Here is a 23,893-nt window from a genome sequence, read left to right as displayed (position 1 = left end):
AGGAAAGCAGCTTCCAGGTGTGTTTGCAGACTGAGTTAATTTAGTAAACAGCCTCAGCTGTGCAGAGTCAGCCCAGGTGGGAAGGGAAGGAAACAGCCGAGGTCCCGCAGTGGGCGAGCCTCCCTGGGGAGTGTTTAAGGGGAGCAGTGGATGGCTCGGTGAGCTCCAAAGGGTTTCCAGCTGAGGTCCTGCAGTGGGTGAGCCTCCCTCGGGAGTGTTTAAGGGGAGCAGTGGATGGCTCGGTGAGCTCCAAAGGGTTTCCAGCTGAGGTCCTGCAGTGGGTGAGCCTCCCTCGGGAGTGTTTAAGGGGAGCAGTGGATGGCTCGGTGAGCTCCAAAGGGTTTCCAGCTGAGGTCCTGCAGTGGGTGAGCCTCCCTCGGGAGTGTGTAAGGGGATCAGGGATGGCTCGGTGAGCTCCAAAGGGTTTCCAGCTGAGGTCCTGCAGTGGGCGAGCCTCCCTGGGGAGTGTGTAAGGGGAGCAGGGTTGGCTCGGTGAGCTCCGAAGGGTTTCCAGCCGAGATCCCGTGGTGGGCGAGCCTCCCTGGGGAGTGTGTAAGGGGAGCAGGGATGGCTCGGTGAGCTCCAAAGGGTTTCCAGCCGAGGTCCTGGAGTGGGCGAGCGTTCCTGGGGAGTGTGTAAGGGGAGCAGGGATGGCTTGGTGAGCTCCGAAGGGTTTCCGTGCCTCGCAGCGCCTGCTGCTCCTGGGCAGGGCTTCGTTCCCAGCTCCGCAGCGCCTGCCCGGCTCCCAGCACCTTCGGGAAGGTTCCGGGAGCCAGCGCCGCCTCGGCCGGGCGGCAGGGCTCCTCCTGCCGCACACAGGTAGGGGCTTGCTCTGGCTTGTCACGTTTTATTTCTAATAATTGCTTTTGTTGGAAATGCTGGGGGAGCAGGTTGAAAGTGAGGATTGCAATTCGGGGCTGGTTTGTGTGTCAGTTCTACTTGATTTCTGCTTGAGGGATGTGGAGTTTGTTGGCAGGTAATTGTTTTATTTGGATTGTACCCTCAGGGAAGCGTGGAAGGTTTGATTTTTGGGTTGTTTGGGTTTTTTACTTTTTATTATTTTGTGTGTGTGTTTTTTTTATTTTCAGAGTGTTTTTAACTTATTTGGGGGTTTTTGTTTTCAATTTTTTCTTATTTTGTTGTTCCTCTATTTTTCCCCCATATTCCTTTTCCCCCTCTTTATTTTTCCTTTTTCCTCTTTTCCCCGTGTTTTTCCCCTCTCTCACAAGATTTATACTTGATAAAGTTATTGAAGCCTTAATTTTGCCTGTTGATATTCAGATTTTGTATTTTATAGACCAAAACTTTATGTTTTTTTTAGAAATAATCACATTTGAGGATGCCCCTTGCCTCAGAGCCTTCCCGCCTTTTTTTGTGTGGGGGCAGAGGGGGCGGTCCGCCATTTTGTGTGGGGGCAGAGGGGGCGGTCCGCCATTTTGTGTGGGGGCAGAGGGGGCGGTCCGCCATTTTGTGTGGGGGCAGAGGGGGCGGTCCGCCATTTTGTGTGGGGGCCGGAGGGGGCGGTCCGCCATTTTGTGTGGGGGCAGAGGGGGCGGTCCGCCATTTTGTGTGGGGGCAGAGGGGGCGGTCCGCCATTTTGTGTGGGGGCCGGAGGGGGCGGTCCGCCATTTTGTGTGGGGGCCGGAGGGGCGGTCCGCCATTTTGTGTGGGGGCAGAGGGGGCGGTCCGCCATTTTGTGTGGGGGCCGGAGGGGGCGGTCCGCCATTTTGTGTGGGGGCCGGAGGGGCGGTCCGCCATTTGTTGTATGGCGAGGGGGCTTATTGTAATTTTTTGTGTGGGGCGGGGCTGTCTGCCCTCAGGTTGGGGTGGAGGGGGCTGCCCACTATGTCACATAAGGTGAGAAGTGTTCACCCTGTGGTGTGGGAGGGAACTGTCTGCATGTTGTGGGAACTGAAGTGAGGCTGCAGCCGCTGCTTCTGATTGGGGTGCACTGGGGTGGGAGAGGGAACAAGTAGCACAGGTTGCTTTGATAAAAAGCTGTGACTTGCCCACCTCCTGCTCTAGAGGATTTGCTCATTAAGCTATTAAATATGGAGGGAATTGTGCTTCTTCTGAGTGAATAAAAAGCCTGAAAACATACAAAAATGCTCACACTCTCCAAAACGCTCAAAATACTTTGTGAGCTTTTCCATCGCTGCACATGTATGCTGGGAACACAGCTTGCTGCTCCTCATGTCTGTAGCTTTGTTGCCTGTCGAGGTGAGACCTTTGTGAAGTTACAGTAGGGTTTTTTGCAGTCCTGCTGTACAATAAACATGTACTGTTTGTATGTAAGTCTTACTGTGAAGTATTTATTGCAAAGTTGTCTTTGCAGAGGACTTCAGGTTTTATTTTGGGGTGACCTGTTTGTGTGAGGCCCCTCAGAAACTACAAGGGGTTGTTCTCTGTCTGTAAACACTGCCTGGGAAATGGGTTGTAGAATCCTCCTGGCTGAGTGTTAATAAAGAATTGACTAACAGAGTGGGGAAAACACAATATGTTCTGTTCTGATGATGGTCCATCCTTTCCCTTTTATCCTTCTTTCTGAAGTGCCTGATTGTCCTTACTGGGATGGTGAGTCAGCTGGGAACACAGAAACAATTGTGGTATCCAGCAGGATGCAGACTTCAAGATGTAACTGTATTCAAAAATAAAAGTATTTAGGGAAAGGGAGTGTGGAGCTAGAAATGGTTGTTCATTACCCACTGGACACTTACGAACTTTGGGGGAAGATGTAAGTTGTATCCCACATCCATTGTTGATGCTCAGCTAGGGCTTTGCTAGTGTGCATCTGGATAAAACAGTCTCATAAAATTTCTGCTTAAATGCTTCAGAGCCAAAAGCTGCACCTTGCTCGCTACAAGTGTCAGAAGTAATTCTGGACAGAAAGCGGGTTACTGCAGGGGTATTTGTTGTCTCTGCTTAGGCAGTTTGGTTATTTACTTTGTCTTTTTTTGTTTGTTTTGGGCATCTGGTCTGGAAGAATTTTGATTTATCTGCAGAACTTGAGTGATCGTAAAGAGGAGAACAGCATATCATGGGGCAGTTCAGACTTCCCATATTAAAGGAATCTTTGTTTTTGCAACAAGGATTCATTCAGCAGCATCCCCCTGCACAGCATTTTGGGTGCTTGCCAAGTTAACTCTTTGGGTTTAGTTCTGCTGGTGCAAACGAAGGTAGAGCTGCGGGAGATGAAACTGCTGAGCTGTCTCTCCCAGGGCTTCTCTTTGAGTGCTGCTTTGACCACTTAGAGCCATGGCGAGTTCCCACAACTTATGTGTTACCTTCAGCATTGAAGCTGTGCTTGCTGAAAACTGGTGGGAAGCATTATGAAATGAATGCCTTGCTTCATTTGAGCTTTATGTATTAAGATGATCTCGGTGTTTGAAGGTGATGTTTCTGGGGTGGAAAATAGACTTTGCCACAAACAGCATGTGGGATGTGTGCGAGGCACAGATTCAGGTGAGGAAATGGTGTGCAACCTGAAGTCCTGTCAGTCTTCCAGAATTTGTGGGAGGTCTTGACATTAGTTATAGTCCCTGCTAGAGAACTTGAAGCTCATGGGATGCTTACAGGCATCTGATGGATGGGAATGTATTCCAAGCATTCAGACTGGCTGGGTTCAAGCAGGTGACACGATGCTGTAAATACCATTGTCATTTATGTTAGGTCAGAGGGTGAAGTGTTGTTTTATGAGCTTACCTCTGAAAAGATGGAGGGTGTCCAGACCTCATTCATCTTCTGAACTGTTTCTAAGTATAGTGGCTCCTGTTTTTCTTAAGGAAAAAAAAAAAGTAGTTCTAGATTATTTATGTATCTATATATGTATATTCAGAAAATAGCAAACTGAGGGCAGTTAGTGTTTTGCAGCTCCTCCGTACCATCACAAATAGCTTGTACCTAAAATCTTCGGGTTAAAAACAGCACAACCACCCCCTCTCCCCGAATGCACTCCCACACATGCAACTCCAAGGGGAAAAAATAAACTTTGCGATTAATTGTGGAGTGCTTGGTATGTGATCTGAGCCAGTAACCGGCTCTCAGATCCCACGAGCAGAACCCTTCTGAAGTATCCTTTGTAGGCTCTGCGAGTGTACTCAGAGACAGTTTTGTTTGTAGTTTTATCTTCCTAAAATCTGGCTTTCCCCCTCCTCTGAGTGCGGGATGGCTGCCAGTAGTCAGTGACCCGTGGCCCCCAGCTGCTGCTGGGCCCAGGAATGCGCGCCGGGCTCCAGCGGCACTGGGTGATGGAGGCTGCCCTTCCCTCTGATGTGTGCCCGGCGTGGGTGGCGGGAGCTGGCAGGGCTTGGGTAGGAGTAGAACTCTTGTGGCGGCACAGGAGCTTTCTGGGAACTGGAAAACTCCAGCTTGCTGGGGCTGGATGTGAATAGCCTGGCCTCGGTTCAGGACAGTTTTAGTTCCTGCCGGGAGCAGCAGCTGGTCGGTGCACAGGAGCCAAAGCCTGTGGGTTCACCCAGCGTAGCACTCGGGGACGTCACATGCTGCATGTACGGCTCCTGTAACACTCTAAACTCTGGGAATTTTTAGATCCAGAGCGTGTCACTAATAATTTAGTCTTAGATTGCCTATGAATAGCTCCTTGTATCTGAACCTGCCCTTTAATGAGGCTATTTCTGTCACAGTTGGAGGCTTGCACTGGAAATGCTCTACCTGGCATCCCTGCTGGGTTCTTTGTTGTCTTGGTGTGTGCATTTTCTGCTCTCTCCTGGCTGGTATTTGACAAGGAGGATGTTCCAAACAATTTTAAGCTTTTTTTGGTGTGGACACTGTTGGGATACACCTGAAAACCAGAATGCGGTGCTGACACTTCTGAATCTAGTTTGAATTATTCTAGCTGTGGCTCTTTATCAGTGACCAAGAACACACATGGTTTGTCAGATGACAATAATTGATGAAAAGATGCCATTGCAGTCCTATTTTTACCCCCCATGCCGAGTGTCAGCACAACCTTCTTCAGACTTCACTGAGAGCAAGAACAGGCTGTTCCCAAGGGTCACGGAGTGCTGAAAGCAGTGGATAATAGACTTTCTACCTGCTGGGTGCAAGCCTTGCATAAGCAATGTGCAAATTTGAGGCTGAAAGTTTCACAATGGCCTGTTTTGAGTTGACAGATTTCTTGTGTATTTGCAAACAGTCAGCATAGCTTAGGAAGGTCTTTGGAGCAGGAGCCCAGATTCCTGCTATTTGGGCACTCCTATAATTCCTGTTACAGGAATAGCAAGCTGTTATGTGTGTCACTTCACTATTAGAGGGGGAATTTCATATTCAGCAAACCTTTGCTTTATATTAATCATCCCAATTGATCACTTGCTGAAGGAAGCAAAAGGCCCAAACAAGAAACTTGATTTTTAAGTTTTTTATTGTAAGGACACAATTGGATAAAATGATTTTTTTTTTTTGGAAAGAGGATGAGAAGAACAGGTCATCTTAAGTTTCTGTGACACTAAAATGACAAAGGGGCAAGTCTTATGATTGTCAGAATGACAGGTGGCTAAGTCAGAGCAAATAGGGATCCAGAAGAGTTGGGTATAAATATTTAGAAGTTAAATTACCTCTGCATAACTCCTTTTGGCTCCAGTTGATGCCAGTTCCCCTTCTGTTTGTTCAGCTCGAAGAAGGGAGTCTATATTTAGTAAAGCAAATGTGTATGAAATCTATATCAAAGCATTTTGTGTGACAGGTTTTGGAGGTGGTGGTTGTGAGATTTGGTACAAGGTGCAGGCATTGCAGAAAATCAATTGGTGCTCTATTTTTGTAACATGGAATGACTTAATCAATTACATACTCAGCATGGGCTAATGAGTGATGACCTCTTATCCCCCAGACTAACACTGCTCCTGCCAGGTAGATTAGTTGCTTCTGCTCTTGGCACTCATGTTTGAAGTAAGCTGTTGCTGCTCCCTTGATGCAACTCTTCGTCGCTTGACAAACCTGGGGTGTCCTTTACAATGGTATTTTTAAAACCACCTGACTGCTGATGATTCAGTGCAGAGGTGAGGGGCAAACCTTGGCATCTCCAAGAGTGGTGCTGGGGGTGGAAGAAAGCTCTGGTTATCCGTGATGTGACCTGACACAGCCTTTGCTGCAACTAAACATAGTTTGGTATTTTGTGCAGCTGTCAGCCTGCTTCTTGCTGTGCTGGTTTTGGAGGGGTGCACACAGACCTAGACCTTTACCTGGAGCTGTCTCCCACAGGTCTGAAGGGCATTTACTCACCTCTTCATGTTCTGCAAAGGGAAGTTATTTAAACCTCTCAGAGGATCTGTCCTTTGGGGCTTTGGGAAGCTAAACAAAGCCAGTCTCTACTGCTGCTGTCCCATGGGGCTTTAATTTGAGTGGTGTCTGTGGGGGTCTTGGCACTGAGCTTTATGGGGTGTACATGTGCAGTGTGCTTCTCTCTTCCCTGCAACAGTTTCCCCTCAGAGTTTGGCTGTATCCCATCTATGATTTCTGTTTTCCTTTTCATCAAGGTTTTGCAGGTTAGAGATTAATTTCAGAGAAAATTGCTGAGTAACATCGTAGCGTAGGTTTTTTTTTTTTTTAATGAGTAATAGAATGTCATGATGACCGTGATCCTAATTACTATCTATCAATCTGAAATCCTGAAGATGCCATGTTTTGTAAAAACAAGCTCCTAGTGAACCCTCCAGCTTCCTCCAGTACTGTTGCTATGACAAACCAACCCCAGAGCATAAAGCAATTTTCTGCCCAGTCCTGCTGCTATTCAACAAAGGTTTGAGGGAGCTGGTCACCTTAGCTTCAGCTACAGCTTGAAATTGCTTATTTAGACTTTGCTGCTCCTGCAGAAGTAACAAAATCCATCTTCACTTAAGGGCACCCAACTTCAGGTCTGCGTAAAGAACAGGTTTTTAATGCTTTTTACATAAGCTTCACTTCTGGAATGCACTGCAAACGATTATTTAGAAAAAGTGAGCTGATGTTGCAATACACATCTTGATGTAAACTGAATGTGTATAAGGGGTTGGAGAGATAATACTGTATCAATACCCATTTTGTCTTGATTTTTAGTTCAGATGATTTTAAATGGGGTTTCTAAGGCTTGTACATGCAACCTGACGATTAATCTCTAAGTGCCCAGTAGCTCATTGTTGCAGAATATATACTATCTTTGTTAAATGATTCCCAAGAGAAATTATTTTGTACTTGACACAGCTGCTCACCTGTAGAATGTCCAGTGTTGTAAAAAAAGGCTATCTCAAGTTTTATTCCAAAGAGAGCACTGCTTTTTGTTGTAAGATAATCGAAGGTTTCTAGGATGTCCTTTTGCTGTGGCAATATGTGTTTAAAGATCTACTAGGCAGCATCTCTATCATAGACTTTTTAAAGAAATTGCAGTCACCCCTCCTGACTTATTTTTCCAGTGAGATAGCTAGAACAGCACATTATGACACACTTACCTGGAAGCAAAAAATAGAAAAATACTGGCTTAAGGTACATTCAAAAGAAACATTTTCATATTGTAGGAAGCTGAAAGGGTTAGAGCAGGAAAAGTAAGTATTGAGAAATCCAAGGCAGTAAAATTTCCTTACTAGAAATGGGTGGTTTCTAGAATGTTTCTTAAACTCTTGATATCTATAATTGGCATATTGACTGTAGTTGTCATAAAATAACCCTGACCTAAATGCAGTTACCAATATAAATGTGTTTTCTGTGATATAGGAGTGAAAAATAAAATCTTCTCCTTTAGAGATGACACAAATATGTATTTTTGGTCCCTGTTTGTAGGCAGATGGAATTATGTATGGCAGATCACTTACCATGGTAACATAGATTATGACAGCTGAGCCATTGACTTTTTTATACTTAAGATCCAGCGGAAGCCACGGAAAAACTATAAAAGGTAACACTTCTCTTGCATTTTAATTATGTTAATGATGATGTATTTCACTCAGAGCCCATTTCATGTATAATTTATGCACTATAAGTATCAAATTTAGATGAACATAAACCTGCGTATAGAAATTAGTACCCATTTGGAGAAATCCTTCTCTTCTAACATGAACATACTGGACAAGGATTTACACTTGGCATTTTGTGTTGGTTTTCTATCCCTCCTGTGGACGGAAAACCTGTGCAAGTGTAATTGTATCTCTTGCTTGTCACTAAGTATCTCTGTTAAGGATTCTGGCAAAAGTGAACGCACTGTTGCACCTAGATGTATTGGTGACATTACACTAGTCATTAGACTGGTAAGTTATTCTGCTGTGAAGCTGGAAAACTCATGAAAATTTTACACTGGTGGCCACAACAGTTGGCACCAAGGTATCAGGAAAGATGGGTATCTCCTTTTCTCCAAGTCTAAATGACAAGCTGCAGGTCAAGTTACTTGTGTCTTGATTTAGGCAGATTTTTATTTGCCTGTGTCACTCACAGGAGATACAATAAAAGTCAGTTATTAAAGGGCAGATCAGCATCTATGTCAGTTTAAAATAAAATGAAAAAATATTAAAAGGCCTGTCTCAGGTTTTTGAGATGAGTTTTCATCAATCATGATTCCCTGCCATGAGCACTCAGGTCTCGCCTCCTTGAGGAAGGAGCATCCAGTAATCCTGTTCTACCTGACAAGTGCTCTTCCTAGCTGGCATCGAGCTCCTGTTCCGAAGAAAATAGCCTCAAACCAGGTCTGAAAGGAGGTCTGGACCCACAGCTACACCATCTGTGACCCCAAAGGTAATCTCCACAGAGTGCCTTGTTTGGGTTTACTTGAGTTTCAGAGTGCAGGGATTAAGGACCAGTTGGTGTTACCCTGAATATGAGGGGAAAAACCCCTACAACTATTAAAACAAACAAGTGGACCGCCAGCCCTGGTGTTGCCATCAGAGCCCACTGTTCAGCTATGTTGCTAGACACAAACACTATTGCCGGTGTGTGCTAGTAGACACGACAAAGATTTCACTTCTGACTCCAAATTTACATTGTTGGGATTGCTTATGAGCAATTTGGACACTAGTAGACATGGGAAATGCTTGTGTTTACCCAGATGCATGAACTTTAGAAGAAAAGTCATATAACAAGCCAAATATTTGAACAGCATACGCATTTCAGATATCCTGTGTACAAATGTTTGTCTATCATGCTGTCCTCTGTGCCTTCCTCAGGTTTTTAAGTTCCCTTGCAAAGGAAGGACTGTAGTTAAACATCTGCACTGGGTGAAGAGCCCTGTGCAAGATTGCCTGGTTTGTGTAGCTGGACAGTCTCTGAAGAGACAACCCAGTAGGAAAAACCTGTGTTCAGCCGCTGAGCTGCAGAATTATTGTATTTGGCTCTAAGTGCTTTCTAATTCAATTTAGTTTGTATTTCCTAAGCTTTTTCATATGTTGGCTATTGGAAGTCTTTGTTTACTGTAGGTTTGCCAGAGCCAGCAAAGGTTGGACCTGTTAATAAATCTGTATGGCAAGAACTCTCAGATAATGAGATAGTGAAATTAGCAACATGTTCTTCACTGTTAGTAATTTTTTCATCTTGCGAGGATGAATTTGTACCTATTGGAGACCAGATCTTGATTGCACAGGTCTCTGCAAAAGCTTATCAGGCAGCCTGCTGTTTGCCCACATGGAGGAAAGTTGCCAGAGTGAGGTAAGGATAAAATACTGTTTTCAAGCACCTGCACCCAGGCGTGACAGTTTGTATCCTCATCTCTGGAACTGCCCTGCTGGATTATCAGCTGCTTGCAGGCACAGTTGTATTGGAAGTGTGGTGAACTTCAAGGTGCTGCTGGTGAGATGGAGTCGTAAGATTAAAAAAGCTTTTCATCCTGGTTTCATGTGTATTAATGCATAAATAACTGAGACACTGGAGCAGCTTTAAGCTAGCTATTTATAGCTTTTTAAGAAAAATAAATATACAGCTTCCAAAATGTTAGTAGCGCCATTTTCATACTGATCGCCCTAATGGGGTATTGCTGATTCTACTGCTTTTGTGTGTTTTCCAGACATAACTGTGCTATTTGCTTGATTATTGCACAACCTCAGCATTCAAATACTGTAAAAAGCTAAATCAGACAATGATTGAAAATTTGGGCAGTAAGTCCCCAGCAATATTATTTTGAATGACTGGTCTCCCCCACAGAGGGAGAAATAAACAGGATGCTTGGCTGAGAGGGCCTTAAACCCAAATCTGACTATGTCAGCTCTTCAGCCTCCTGTTTTGGGTGGCTTTAGTTGCCTGTTTTTTCTATTTCCTACATATGTTGGGCCAGTGTTAGTGGTTATGTAAATGTGTCCAGAGGGTAAGTTCTGTTTAACCAAAGATATTTCCAGTAATGGTGTTGTTTTCTTGGAAATGCCTGCCTGGCTGTTTTTTTCTAGAATTATCTACCAGATAAATCAAAATAGTTTTTAAAAAATGGACTTGAGCTGTAGGCCAGGCCTCCATACATGTGTTCCTTCTTTCAGCCAAAATGTCAGCGGGGATCCTGATCAAAGCATTTTCCTCTGGACACGTTCAAAATTGTGAAAGATGAGACATAAAATTTCTGATAGTGAATTATTTTCAACTAGCAAGAAGTGTTGAGAGAATGGAGCGTATTTGGAACTGTTGACCTCTGTCTAAGGGGAATCTATGGGAATAAGAGCATCTAGACACTACTTGTTATGGGAAGCAGTTTACTCGGAGCTTTCTCTTTCTTAGTCACCTAAGAATTCATTTCAGACAGACATCTCCCATACACATTTTCCTGAGATGCAACTCATGTTGCATCTTTAATGTTCAAATAATTCAGGCATCTCCTAGAGCAATTCTGATGGCTCCAAAACTGCATTTCTTCCTCTTATTTCCTTCCAATGCTTTAGCAGTGTGGTTTGGGAGGTATTTTTGTCAGGGGACAGCCTTGAGTCATGGTAGGCCAAGATGCTGACAGATTCTGACAGTCTGCTTTGCCAAAGTGGCTGTTCTTTAAAACTGGTACTAAAACAAACCTGGCTTTTGTGAGCATTAGCACTGGAAACTCAGATTGAAAGGTTAAGGTTTAAAAAAAATGACATCTCTGATGTGACAGCCAGTTAACTTGTTCACCAGCGTAAGGCAGAAATCTGGGACTTGAAGGGCTCAGAAAACTCTTTTAGTGGCATTTGTTGTGTATCTTCTTTCAAGTCCAAAACCTTTGAAATTCTTTTTTTGAAAAGTAACTGGTTAACTTTTCTCTAAAATAAATGTTTTCTGGTTGCCTTTTGAGATAAATTACAAGCATTGAGGAAGGCAATTCTCTTCACAGAGGGGGCCCTCTGTAAAAACTGCATTTAACTTACAGCAATAGCGAAAGGGGATAATTTTTGTACAGGGAAATTGGGGAAGGCCCCTTTTTATGGGAATTGAAAGATACATGGGAGAGAGAAGAGGTAAACAAAACCGACAGTGGGAAAGATGCAAAGGAAAAACAATGGAAGACATCAAAGCAACTGGAAATGAAAGCAGAACAATTTCAGCATTGTCCGACTGTCAGCAAATTACAGCCCAAAATATCTTCCTCATATGATGAAAGTGCAAACATTTAAAATATGCTCTTCTTTTATTAAATAACTATGTGAAGGAGGTACTTTTTTAAATGAGCACATATCTGAGAACCAATGTGGCTGATTTCAGTCACAAAACCCAATTTCTTTAATTATTTTTGTTGGTTGAGTGAAAATGAAATTGGGCTTTTATGGGTGTTGCAAGCTGGTTTTTTTGAGATTTTGGGATGAGCTGCAGAATGAAAATGTCAGAGAGAAAAAGGAATTGGCTGCAATTGGCTGGTGATCACCTCACTGCTGTGGGTATTTTAGAAGCAGCAGAGCATGGGCTGTTTGGGCTGAGATTGCCAGAGTAGCACCTCTGCAGTGTATCTGATTCCCAGGGAGGGCTTTTGGTTTCAAATGACACAGCAGATTAGGAATTCCGCAGTCTTGTTTCTTCTTGGGTATTATTTCAGACTGGAACTACTTAAGATCTGATTGTCTCAGTCTAAAACCTGTACTCTCAATACATACTTACAGCATGAACCTTGCAAACTTTGGGGCAGGGAAAAGAAACATAGGTATTGATTTTAGTGGGAAATCTTGTCCTAGGACTGTCCTACTACACCTCTGTAGGCCAAATGGAGATTGTTCAGGAGCAAGTGGGAACGGTGAGGAAGTCACGCATTGCCAGCCCGTTTATTTCCTCACTGTAAATAGCACGAGTTTTCCATCTTTGCTGTTGCCCAATATAGATTCTCTGTCTGGGAATACAGAAGTTAAAAAGTCAGATGTGTGAAGTGTTTGCTGATTTTCCCAGGGACATGCAAAGTTGGCTCTGGGTGACTGCTGGCCCTCCTGCCAGACTCCTCCATCCATGGGCTTTGAACTCATCCCTGTTTTCAGCCTGTAAATGCTCGTTCTCAGTGCTGTACTTGGCACTTGCCTTTAGCAACCACTTGAGCCACACATTGTGTGTGCTCCCTCTGCCTCGCTCTGCGCCCTTGAACAATTAGAGCCCAATAGCCAGTGCACTGGAGAGGGGAAATACTTGAGATTTATTGTGGAGTCTGAGTTTCTGTCTTCCCGAAACAGGAGCTTTCTTCTAGTGGTATTCAGCAAGTGGCCTTTCTCACAGGAACTGTGCCAGAAGATGGCATTGCTGTACGCAGAGCACTCATCTCCATTGCAACAAGTCATTAGGAGGAGTGGAAAAACTGCAGCCTCCAAGTCCATTAGACTGAATCAGGCTGTCAGGAAACGAATTCGTCTTCATATTGCACGTCAAGGACGGTTCCATTAAAATATATAGTGTGCAAGGTTGTTTTCGATTGTTGCTGTTTAACAAGAAGCTTTTGTTTAGAAGTCCAGATTCATCTGTAGGCAGAGGAAGCGTATCTCAATACCCAGAACTCTTGATTTTCAAGTGGAAGAAGGAGACACTACAAAAAATCCTCCTTGTTCACACTGCCTCCTGCCAGCACTGTACTCTTTGACTTCAGGCTCTGCTCATTTTCCTCCACACACTGTCTCCCAGCTACCTCTCAGGTGCAGTGGGAAAAGTATTTTCAATGAATTTGCCTTGAGAATGGCATATGTGCAAGAGTAAGAAATTCTTGCACGCTCCAGAGGCTTCTGCAGTGAGCTTAATCCCAGAAGATAGTAAGCATCCCTTTGGGGGAGGTGAAAGCCTGAGGAAAAGTTGTCCTCAATTAAGAAAAATTCTAAGTTTGTTCTTAACAGCAAATTTTGTTATCTCAGTGAGTGAACACTGTAGCTCTGATTTCCACAGGGTGTAAGATGAATTGATGTGATAAGATGACAGTTTCTCTTGGGGAAAAATCAGAATCTAAGTTTTGCTGGATACTGTAGAGTAGATCCAGTCTGTGGATCTGTGCTTGTGTAAGGATTGCAGTGTGGTCATCTCTGGCAATGCTGATGGAGCTGACTGTTGTGGTTCCAGCTACCCAGGGAATTGTTAGGTTTTTTGGAAAGCTCCTTGCTCCTGTCTTGAGTTTTGGGAAAAAGCCTTAGGTTGACTCATGCTGGTGGCTGAACTGCAGGAGACATCTTCTTCACTTGTGGCCCTAACACTGAACAGAGATGCACAGAAATTTAATTAGGAAGACGTAATGCTGGAAATGAATTAATACCAGACAGCTTCATTTTGCCTGCTCTCTAAATGAAGTTAGATTCCTTTACCAGTAAGGATTTGAGGGGAAGGAAAGGGAAAGCAAACAGTGAAAAAAAAAAAATTGATAGAGTGTAGAACAATTGTTTGAAGTCATCCTTTGAAGCAAAAAATGACTCCCCAGCATCCTTCACTTGCTAATTTGGCCATGTGAGATTTCCTGGTGGGTTTCCATTCAAAACTCCTAGGTTTTGGAAGCAGAAGTCAAGGACATAAGCACCTTAATTTTTCTTTGCTTTTCCCATTCCTTGGTCTAAGTGGTTCTGTGGGATTTGATCTGGGGTTAGTGGCGATAGCTGAGGTGGAGACAAATCTGTGGGTAGATATTGTCTAGCCCTCTCTGCAGGTGGAGCATTCCCTGGGAGGAATATGGATCTACTTGTATGAATTTTCTGGTCCATCCCTTCAGGAGCAGTTCCTTTTGGGAAGCATTTTGAGGCTCACTGCTGCCATTACCTTTGTGAAGTAACTGTCATGGAGAATACTACTCAAAAATCCCCAGATTAGCTATATTGCTTTTGAAGCACACAAGGCTCTGGTCTTGGGTACTCCAAAGCTGTTCTGTAGCCCTGGGCTAATTGCCTTTGGCAGCTGCTGCTCAGTGGCTTGCTCTGCCTGGAAGGTGACAATTGTCCTGCAGGGCTTTAGGAGACAGCCCATGTAGGGCTTTTCTCACAGCTGGCCTTTGTGAGCTTAGTTCTGAAGGGATTGATGCTGGACAGAATATTTTTCTTCAGTAGTCTGTTGCTGTGCAGTGAACTTAATGATGAAACTCTTGAAACATGCCTAGCAGGAGAAAACTCCTTGTTCTGCTGGTTGATGACAGGTTGTTTTGGCAACTCCTTTTTGTTAGCTATGTAAGAAAGATAGTTAAACTCCATATTGGACAAGGCATTCTGAAGCTCGGTGGATATGGATGCATCTTTGGGTTGTAACATGTCGCTTCAGCTTTTTATTTGTGTATTTTTAATTTGAGCTGAGTCACAAGTGATCAGGCTCTGGCTTGAGCTCAGTTCCATTCTGCCTGTGGCAAGGCAACTGGACTGCTCAAATGTCAGAAAATGAAACATGGAAGAACAGCTTTAATTAGTGAAATGACCTGCTCCCCCTAAGAGCTGCTTTGACACCCAATTCACTAAGCAGTATTGAAATATTGCTGTTTTCCTCATCCTTCCCAAAGCTCCAATGCATGTGTGTATATGGGTATTTACTTATTAAAAAACCCTCCTCTATGACTGTGCTGGGCCTGCTCCAGAGTTTCTTTTGCACTTGGGATTTGCTCCCATGTAATTCCGGAAGATTTGAAGTGGGTGCGGTATTATGCTGAACTCTTTATGCAGTTGGAGCTAAAAGCATTATCGATTGCATTTGCTATGAATGAAACAACTTAGATGTATCTGGAAAATGAGAGAACGAGGAATGGGGAACAACAAATGAATGTTTCATGCCACATATTTCAATGCAGAAATTTCCCAGCTTTCATCATTCTGGAGTTCTTCCGTGTTGCACTTGGTGTGTGTTTTGTGCTGCAGGATTCAGAAAGCCCAGCCCCATCAGGCTGCGCATACAGTACCACTGCTTGCTTTGGTCTCAGAATGATGCTGTAGGTCACATGAGTCATTTTATGTCAGTGATGTGAAAGCATAACGTAATTAATTTGAAGGCAGGAGGGAATGTACAGAAAGATCTGTTAAGGTAGTTATGCTGGATTTTATTTTTTTAAATTTCATTTGCAGTTTTAATGGGCGTATTGAGAACTGTTGAATCTTTCTCAGTGTTGGTTCCAGACAGCACTGACAAGAGCTAATGTGTACAGCTTCACAGAATAGCTTCTTTCTGTTTCTGCATTTCTCCGTATTTCCTGTTTGTTCCCTTTAATCCTGATCTGCTGATTTTTGCAGCACATCAAAGACTATCTTGTGTTTCTTCTTGATGTGTGGGTTAATATTTTCTTACTGAAATTATCAAACCTAATGTGACTGAAACAATTCAGGCCTCAATATCCATGTGTTTGCACTACAAGATTTTTGTATGCTTAATTGTTGAACTTTTTTTTGGCATAGTGCACAGCTATGGAAAATACCTGGTGCCCTTCATTGTAAATTCCCCTTATTGCACTGAGGAAGCCCTAATATTGTAAAAGTGTCAAACTTTGTCCATTCTATGCCAAGTGATGACAGAAGGAGAATGAGGTGTTACCTGTGATCTTTGAACCAGATGGTGTTTTCTGAGTCCCACTGTGTCCTGTGCTTTGCTCAGCCCGTGCAGTTGAGTGTGTCAGACCACATGAGTCAGCATGTGGAGCCGGGGTCTGTGTTGTGCTGCATCTCGCTGGAGGTGCTGACATGCTGCTTGCTCTCTGCCAGCCCTATGCCATGACATGCCTTTCCTTCTGTCCCTACTTCTCTCAGCCTCTTCTTTTCCAGGGTTTTGCCTTTGGATGTTCCTGGCTTAGACTTAATTTCTCACTCCAGCTTTGTACCTTAAACAGGTTGTTCAGCCTGGAGAAGAGAATGCTCTGCAGAGACTTTCCAGTACCTAAAGGAGCTCCAAGGGAGCTGGAGAGAGACTTGTCACAAGGTCATGTAGTGACCAGAGATAGGCCAGAGTTATATTGGATATTAGGAAGAAATTCTTGGCTGTGAGGGTGGTGAGGCCCTGGCTGGGGCCAGAGGCAGGACCAGGTTGCCCAGAGAAGCTGTGGCTGCCCCATCCCTGGAAGTGTCCAAGGCAAGGTTGGTCTGGTCAGGGCTTGGGGAAACGTGGTCTAGTGGCAGGTGTCCTTGCCCATGGCGGGGGTGCTGGAAGGAGATGATCTATAAGATCACTTCCAAACCAAGTCATTTGGTGATTCCATGATTATTTTAGTATACTTGTAGTCCCAGAAGTTTATGATAATGGAGCAGTAAAGCAAAATTAGCACTGTTTGCTGACCTCATTGTGTTTTAGCAAAGCTTGTCTGGAAGCAGCTGCTTTGCTTAGTTTCCCCTTTTCTCTGCTCCCGGCACAGCTGCTGTGCTTGGCTTATCCATAACTTGCCAGCCCCTGTCCCAGATGTACCCTCTGTCCATTCCTGGGGGAAGAGGGGAGCGGGGGAACGAGCAAAGTGGTGCGAGTGCGTAGTCTGTCAGAGGCTGTGGCTCCGCAGTCCGCCCCTGGTGAGCCGAGCCCGGAGGGTGCCCACGCAGGTTCCTCCCGCGCCGCGGGCGCGGGTTACAGCGGGAAAGCGGCGGAGGGGCGGCGCGGGGCCGGGGCCGCCTCCACGGGAGTCACGGCGGGCCGGGAGCCTCCGCCCCGCCGCTGTCCGCGAGTGGGCGGGTGGTCCCGCCTGTGGCCGCCGCCCGGCGGGGGCAGCAGCGGGCTCCGTGCCGTCCTGCGTGCTCGTGTGCCAGATCTGGCGTGAGCGAGCTTGGACGTAGCGGGAGAGGAGGGAGGGGAGAGGCAGGGCTCCCCGCTCGGCGCTGTCACAGCCCGGGGGCGGCTGGCAGCGCCCGCGGCTTGCGGCAGCACCGGCGCTGTGGCGGGCGGCTCGCAGGAACGCGGCGCTGAGGAAGGAATACACCCGTAAGTTACACGGGGTCCCTGCCCATCCAGGAACCCCTGCAAAGGGCGTCGTGTTTCGTGGCTGTGGTTTGGGTGGTGGGGTTTTGTGGTTTTTCTCTCTCCCACCGGTTTTTGTCAATGGCAACCGCAGGGCTCGTCCTGTGTATGCAACTACTAAAATGTAAATATCAGACAGGGATAATTGAAATTTCTTTTTTCCAGCAGAAGCAGGAAGTCTGCCTTCTGCCAAAATAACGTGTCAGGCAGACAAGGGGATCGGTGGGAAGCCCCCATTCGTATTGCTGGATGCAGAGAGAATTTTCTGTGCCATCCCACAGCCGTATAGCGCTGGTAGGCACAGGTGCTCTTGCTGCATCTGTGGAAGAGCTGCATGGAAGGGGGGTTTGCCTCAGCTGTGCAAACTCTGCCTTTCTGCAGTCCTCAGGTGAGAAACAGCAGAGGGAGACTGGTCAATTTCTTCTTTATCCTCTGTAAAGAGCTGTCCAGAAAATTTGCCTTTGATGTTATGGAAGGGTGTTGCTAGAAGAGATTGTCAGGTTTTCTGATTTTTGTCTTTGAATGAATGAGGGCTCAGGGGAAGGAAAATGGCTTCAGTTCCTGGGATTTTCTCCCTTCCCTTTCTTTCTCCTCTAGAAGCCTGACTATCAGGCGTGTATATTAAATCCTTGTTTCCTATTTAATTTTCCCTCATGATATAATCAAACAACACTAGTTAGCATTTCTGATACTAAACAGCTGAATGTAGAGACTGTTCATGTCTGCTGCTCCACCAAATGATTTCCAGGCTCCATTGGCAGCAGTGCACAGATTGTGACTGTGCAGGAGCCAAGGATGGAGCCTTGACTAAGGCCCTTGGGTGTGTCACCTCTTTAAAAGACAGATTGATCTTTGCTTGTGCCCAGCTTCCTATCTTTTTGTACAGGTGAGGAACAAAGGCAATACCAGAGATGCTAATTAATTTTTCCCATTTTAGTCTTAGTTATTTTATTCTATTTTTGTTTCTGTTATGGTGTTGAGGAGGGAAAATCCATTCTAAGAACATGCTTCAGCAGCCATGAGTCACTGTACATGGATGGGGTCGTGTCTGTAAAATTGCCCTGTTGCTGTTTGCTTCACTCATTTTTTCTGCAAAGCGGGCTTGAGCTTTGTGGAGGTGTTACTGGAGAGTAGGATGTTGTAGCTGCTGGAAAATGTGTTTGTGAATCTGTTGCACTTTTCACTCCGAAACTTTTCCTTTTTTTCTGGTAGCACAAGATGGAAGAGTGGGCTGGTGTGGAAGAGCAAGGAAACACTTTTAATGAGTTCTTTTGCCATTCTGTTTGACTCTGGTGCCTTGTGTATCGTTGTTATTTCCAGGATCTGTGCTTACAAATGGGCAGAGCCGTGCAGAGGTTGGCACTGGATGGTGGTTATTGCTTGAGTTAAAGGCTAAGCTATTACTAGTACTAGTCAGGTTAGCATTGGTATTCCAGGGCTTCACCTGGTGGCCACTGTGATGGATATAAAGCACTCTGCCGACCTGGATAGATTTTTTGGATCAAGTCCCTTACTGCCCATCTGGATAATTAGGGACTCTGGATTTCAGCAGGTTGTGTAGCTACCCATTCCCAAACTTGTTCCTAAATGTTTAAAAATCAAGTCTTACCTTTCTCTTATTTTGCTAAAACCCAGTAAAAAGCCAAGCATGGTTCTATTAAAAATCTGGCTTAGGGTTTTGCCAGATTACTTGGTTGGCTTGTATCAGTCTGCCTGCCCTGCCAAACTGTGGGCATTTCAGTGGTCTTGATACAATCCTTGACTTGTCTTTTCATACTGTGCACTAAGCTACACTGATATGGTCAATAAATTATCACTTTGAATGCTTCTTGGGTGTTCTGAGAGTAATTAGACCCCTCCTGGCCCTGCTACATTTATACCTCTGAGGAAATAAGAAAAGCCTCTTGTTACTGGGTGATGTCCTCTCCCACTGAGTGATTTACTCTGGTACCTATGTGGCCCTGTGGACTCTGTAATGAATGGGTTTGAAGAGCTGAAAGACCAGAATTTTTGGTGATTTTCCTGTTGTTTTCTCTGACAGCTTAAATCAAGGGTGGCTTCGCTGTAATTTGTAGTCTTGCGGATCCAAGGCTGGAGTCATGTTAATCCATTTCGGAAGCAGTGGGAGGGGAGCCAGTTCCCAACGCTTTCTGAATCGCTTTTTGGGGAAGGTTCTGAATGTAAATCATGACAAGTCCATGACTGGAAAAGAAAAGTGTGGCTGTCAGACCATAGTGCTTTGGAGGAATAAATACAATTTAAAGTTTAGTAAATTTTGTGTTCATGGCTAGCTCTAGTCTTGTACTTCTCTGTGAGATCTGTATTTGGGTCTCTTTAATTGGTATCTCTTGGGCATAGAGCACGAGCAGATATCTCGTATAGTAAACAAAGCAGCAAATTTAAGTTAATGCTAATGTGTTTGCAGGCTGAGCCAAAAGCTTTTCAGGGTTATTATAACGTGCTGGGCATACAGCCCATCGATCTAAGTGTCTGGAGAAGACAAAAGTTATGGATTGACTCATTGTACAAATCAGCTCATCTGAAAGTCAGATTCTGCTGTTTGTTGCCATCAGTAATTTAGTCGTATTAAGTACGGCTGAGGACGGGTGGCATTGTGGCCGGAATATTGAGATGGGATTTCAGAGATCCCACGAGAGCCATTCCCTGCTTTGCCTTCACAGATTTCCTGTGTGACCTGGGGCAAGTCATTAAATGTTTTGGTAGGGTAGGGTCGGTGGTACCTCCTTCTTTTTCACAGGGTGTGTGAGGGTTATTGGGTTAGATTCATTTGTGAGGAGATGATATAAATCTAAATGCAATATCAAACAGTGCATCTGAACAGCACGTGCCTCGTACATAACTAGACAATACCTGGATCTGTAAGCCAGCCTGTGTATGTGCTTCATACTATAATATGCTTACACACCTATGTTTTAATTTTGGCAATAAATCCTGACCATTGATGTGGGGCAGCTATGAGAAAAGCCTTTGTTCCTTGTTAATTCTGACCTAGTGTTCTGAGACTGTTCCAGTTGTTAAATGCAACATTGAAGTTCGCTGTGTACTAACAATGACAAGATAATGCAGGCTCTGATGAGGACTTAAATATGTAATTCCCATGTGATGGGGATAATGGCATGGAAACCTCACCTCTGACAACTGCTGCTGATTGTAATCCAAAATTATTTGTGTATTTAGCTTTAGAAGATTTAATTCCTGAAAGTGGTTCAGTCCCATTCATTGGGAATGCTTGGCCAAGTGTAAAGTCTGGGTATCTTAAATTATGTAAATTCTGATACTTGAAATTAACACATATATACAAAGTTAGAATTTAAGCTTTTCAACCTCAGTTGTTCTTTAGAATAAACCAACAAGATTGTGGGGATCTTTGGGACACTTGTCTTTTTGGAAGCCAAATATTTGTGTTCCATGAACAACTTCACCACGGCTGGTTAACTACACAGAACAGAAAGCTCTTAAACTGGTGCAGCAGCTTTAATTGCATTAGGCTTCCTAAATGGATGATGTATGGCAACTGTGGGCTGCTGCAGAAGGAAACCTCCCACTTGGAGTGGGCATTTTGAGCAGGAGGTGGGATGGATGTGGGTCTGACTGCCAGGCCCCCAAAAGGGCAATCCTGGCACAGGGGGTGTGCAGTGTTGAGGCTCCCCCAGCTTCCTCAGCAGCACCAACTCTTTGGTGACTTCCCCTTGTGACAGGCATGAGCTATGTCTCCCTTGAGATGAGTCTGGTGTCACCATTGTCCAGAATTAGTTCATTTTTTCATAGGTCCTATTTGAAAGAGTGTCAGAAATGCATATTTGGTGCTCCGTGTTTTTGCTTAGCTAGTTAAGCTTTCAGCAGAACACCTGTTCCACCTCCAGACACATCCTTTTACCTTCCCACCCTTCCAGCACCTCTTCTGCATCCCCTCTTCAACCTTTGCAGTGAAAGTGGATGCTGAAACTTGTCACTTGACCACCTTCCTGTGCTGCTTCATTGACTTTCATCTGGGCCCACGGGTTAAATTCCACTTTTATCATTTGCTTTGATTTAGGCTGAGGAAGTCTCTTGTTATTAAACAATTGGCCTGAAAATTATTTCCAAGTTGCTACTAAAACTTAATTTCAGCTTCTTTTAGAATCTCATCTTCCCCCACTCTTGGTTTTTTGTGACAGAGGCTTTCATTTTACATTTTTACCCATCTTTGTAACAAGGTTTGAAGAGAAGAAGCAAATAAGTTATAAAAACGGCAATTTATATTTAAGAAATTTATGCATACACATATACAACATCAGTAAAATAGAAAATTTGACTCACCACCTCTTAGCTCACTCCAAAAATTCCTTTTGGAAAGTAAGGGAGGGAAGACTTTTTAAAACAAGAAACATTAATCATTATTTAAAAAAAAAGTAGTTAATCTAAAATGTTTCCTACAATGTTCCAGATTCTTGAAAACTGTTTATCAAGATGACTATTCTGAATGTAAAGCCTTTTTTTCACGTGCTAAGCAAAAGATAATGACCCTTAGGGTTTATTTTGACTTTCTGTGCACTGATTCACCACTCACTGTTAACAATCATTGAACTCTATTGGGATTTTTTTTTTTTGTGGCTCAGAACAGTTTTGAGGTGGTAGCAGTCCTATAGCTGTGTTCCAGTTCCTGAGCTCACAGATGGCAGCATATGTTTTTCACTTGTGTAAAAAAACTAGCTCTTTTCCTATCTGCTATTGAAGCTGTGGAGAGAAAACCTAATGTTGTTTCTTTGTTTTCTCTGGGCAAAGATGTAGGGCAGTGGTGAGATTTTAGTACGTGCAGATGACTTAAATCAGTTGTGCCTTTATAGTTATAATGTACCTAGAGGGAAATGACAAAATTATCTGCAAAGGAATTTTACATATTGCACCTTGTACAGAAAGTGCAGTTATTAGCATGGTTTTGATGTTAAACATGAAGAACCTATTTATACGAGCTTCAATTTATATTTATTTCTTGAACAGAAAGTTGATGACTACTAGAAATGAGTAAATGAGTATCAATTTTTAAGAAGATTAATTGATTCAGGAGTTATTTGTAAGCAGAGAAATCAATGTTATGCTTTGAGCTGAAGCAAACATGTCATTATGGGCTCTTTATTTCTCAGTAATTTTAAATAGCGACAGTGACTTAAAATCTTAATTGTGGGCACTTGGAGAGAGCCCTGACTAGCAGAGCATCTGGGCTCATTTCATGGCCACATTTTACTTGGTGGATCTGGTGTTCAGAAAGGCAAAAGCATACAGCCAGCCTCTTGCCTGCCTGTGTGGAATTCTCCAGCCGTGCTGGGTGCTCCATGTGCTTCCTCACTGTCGCCTGTGGGAGTGAAGCGCGCGGGGTGAACCTGCTGAGGCTGCGCTGCAGGGACCGGGTAGGATGCATACCTGGAAAGGAAGGTGATGCTTAGGATGTGTTCCAGGGTGCTCCTCAGATTTCATCACCGTGCTGCTTTTATTCAGAGTGACAGCAGAAATCTTTATAAATATGATTACAGCCATTAATCCACGTACTTCTCGGTGAGATTTGTTTCAGTGAGGCAACTTCACTGGCTCCCTCCTTGCCTCTTTCCCTGCTCACCACTCCCTGGTGTCACACACTCATTGGCTTCTTATGGTTGGCACATTGGGTTCTTGACTATATATTATTTAGGAAGATAAAACATTTCAGGTCTGTCTTTTCTTACATAAAATATGTTTTGATTAGTTGAAAGGCAATAGGTGGAGTGCACACACAGATGAAAAAAAATAGTATGTATTATAGAAGAAATTATTGGTTTAATTTTGAAAAAAGAGGATTTTTTTTTCCTGGAAGATGAGCAGTGTTTAGCTGTCAGTGCTCACTAATAATATTGGGTAATTGTGTACAAGCACTTACAAGGTTTCTATTTCTGATTTTAGAAGTGACTCACTAACAGTGCAGAGCTGCAGGTACTGGAATTCCTATAACACAGTATATGCCACTGCAGGAGATGGCTCCGTTTGTCCCAAGGGTTATGAAAACACCCATTCTTTTCTGCTGTGATTTCTATACAGTGCTGCAACTGTGAGGGAGAGTATCCTAAGTGATCCCCTCTTAAATTACCTTCAACCCTCCTGTGGTCAGCCCAGCACAAAGAATATTGAGTATGGGGGGCTGAGGGGTGTCCACCAGAGAAGTGCGTGCAAGCCAGGAATGGCTTTCAGGGCCTTCTTGCTGCACCTTGCTTCTTCTTGCTATCCCAAGAAAATGGTCATTGAATGGAGTAGCAAATAAAAATATTATTTAACCCACTGAATTTCACAGACCTTATATGTTATTTTTGGGGAGGTTTTGCACTGCTAGTTAACAGAAGCAATTATATTGGTTGGGAAAGTGTTATTGGAGGATAAAGCAGTGAAGAGGTGATGTGCACTTGGGGCCCCTCTGTCTGATGGAAGAGGAAGATGTGCAAAAAAGGGTGGTCAATCTTCCTGTGTCAGATTAGTGACTGCACCAACCATCTGCTCTAATGGTGGTCACAGCACTGACCACTGAATGCAGGTGGTTGAAAATTGGCCATTTTCAATAGCTGCCTGGATTTAAATGGAAGCTTTTGAAGTCCAGGATGAAAGG

At 44.2% G+C, this 23,893-nt stretch overlaps 1 protein-coding gene across 3 annotated transcripts in view; it reads left to right on the top strand.

Moving 5' to 3' along the window:
• ANK2 (ankyrin 2) overlaps window positions 1-23,893 on the top strand; it is a 275,878-nt gene that overhangs the window by 4,612 nt on the left and 247,373 nt on the right. Inside the window, exon 1 of one of the 3 annotated variants that reach the window (XM_085579388.1) lies at window positions 16,995-17,229. The exons of the other annotated variants lie outside the window; for them this stretch is intronic. The gene's annotated coding sequence lies outside the window, so the exon portion shown is untranslated. Of the gene's footprint in view, window positions 1-16,994; window positions 17,230-23,893 lie in introns of those variants that run through there. 3 annotated transcript variants of the gene reach the window in all.

This window comes from Lonchura striata, chromosome 4 (assembly GCF_050655825.1).
Source record: "Lonchura striata isolate lonStrDom1 chromosome 4, ASM5065582v1, whole genome shotgun sequence".
NCBI classification, from domain to species: Eukaryota; Metazoa; Chordata; class Aves; order Passeriformes; family Estrildidae; genus Lonchura; species Lonchura striata.
This window is presented reverse-complemented; position numbering and strand designations above follow the sequence as displayed.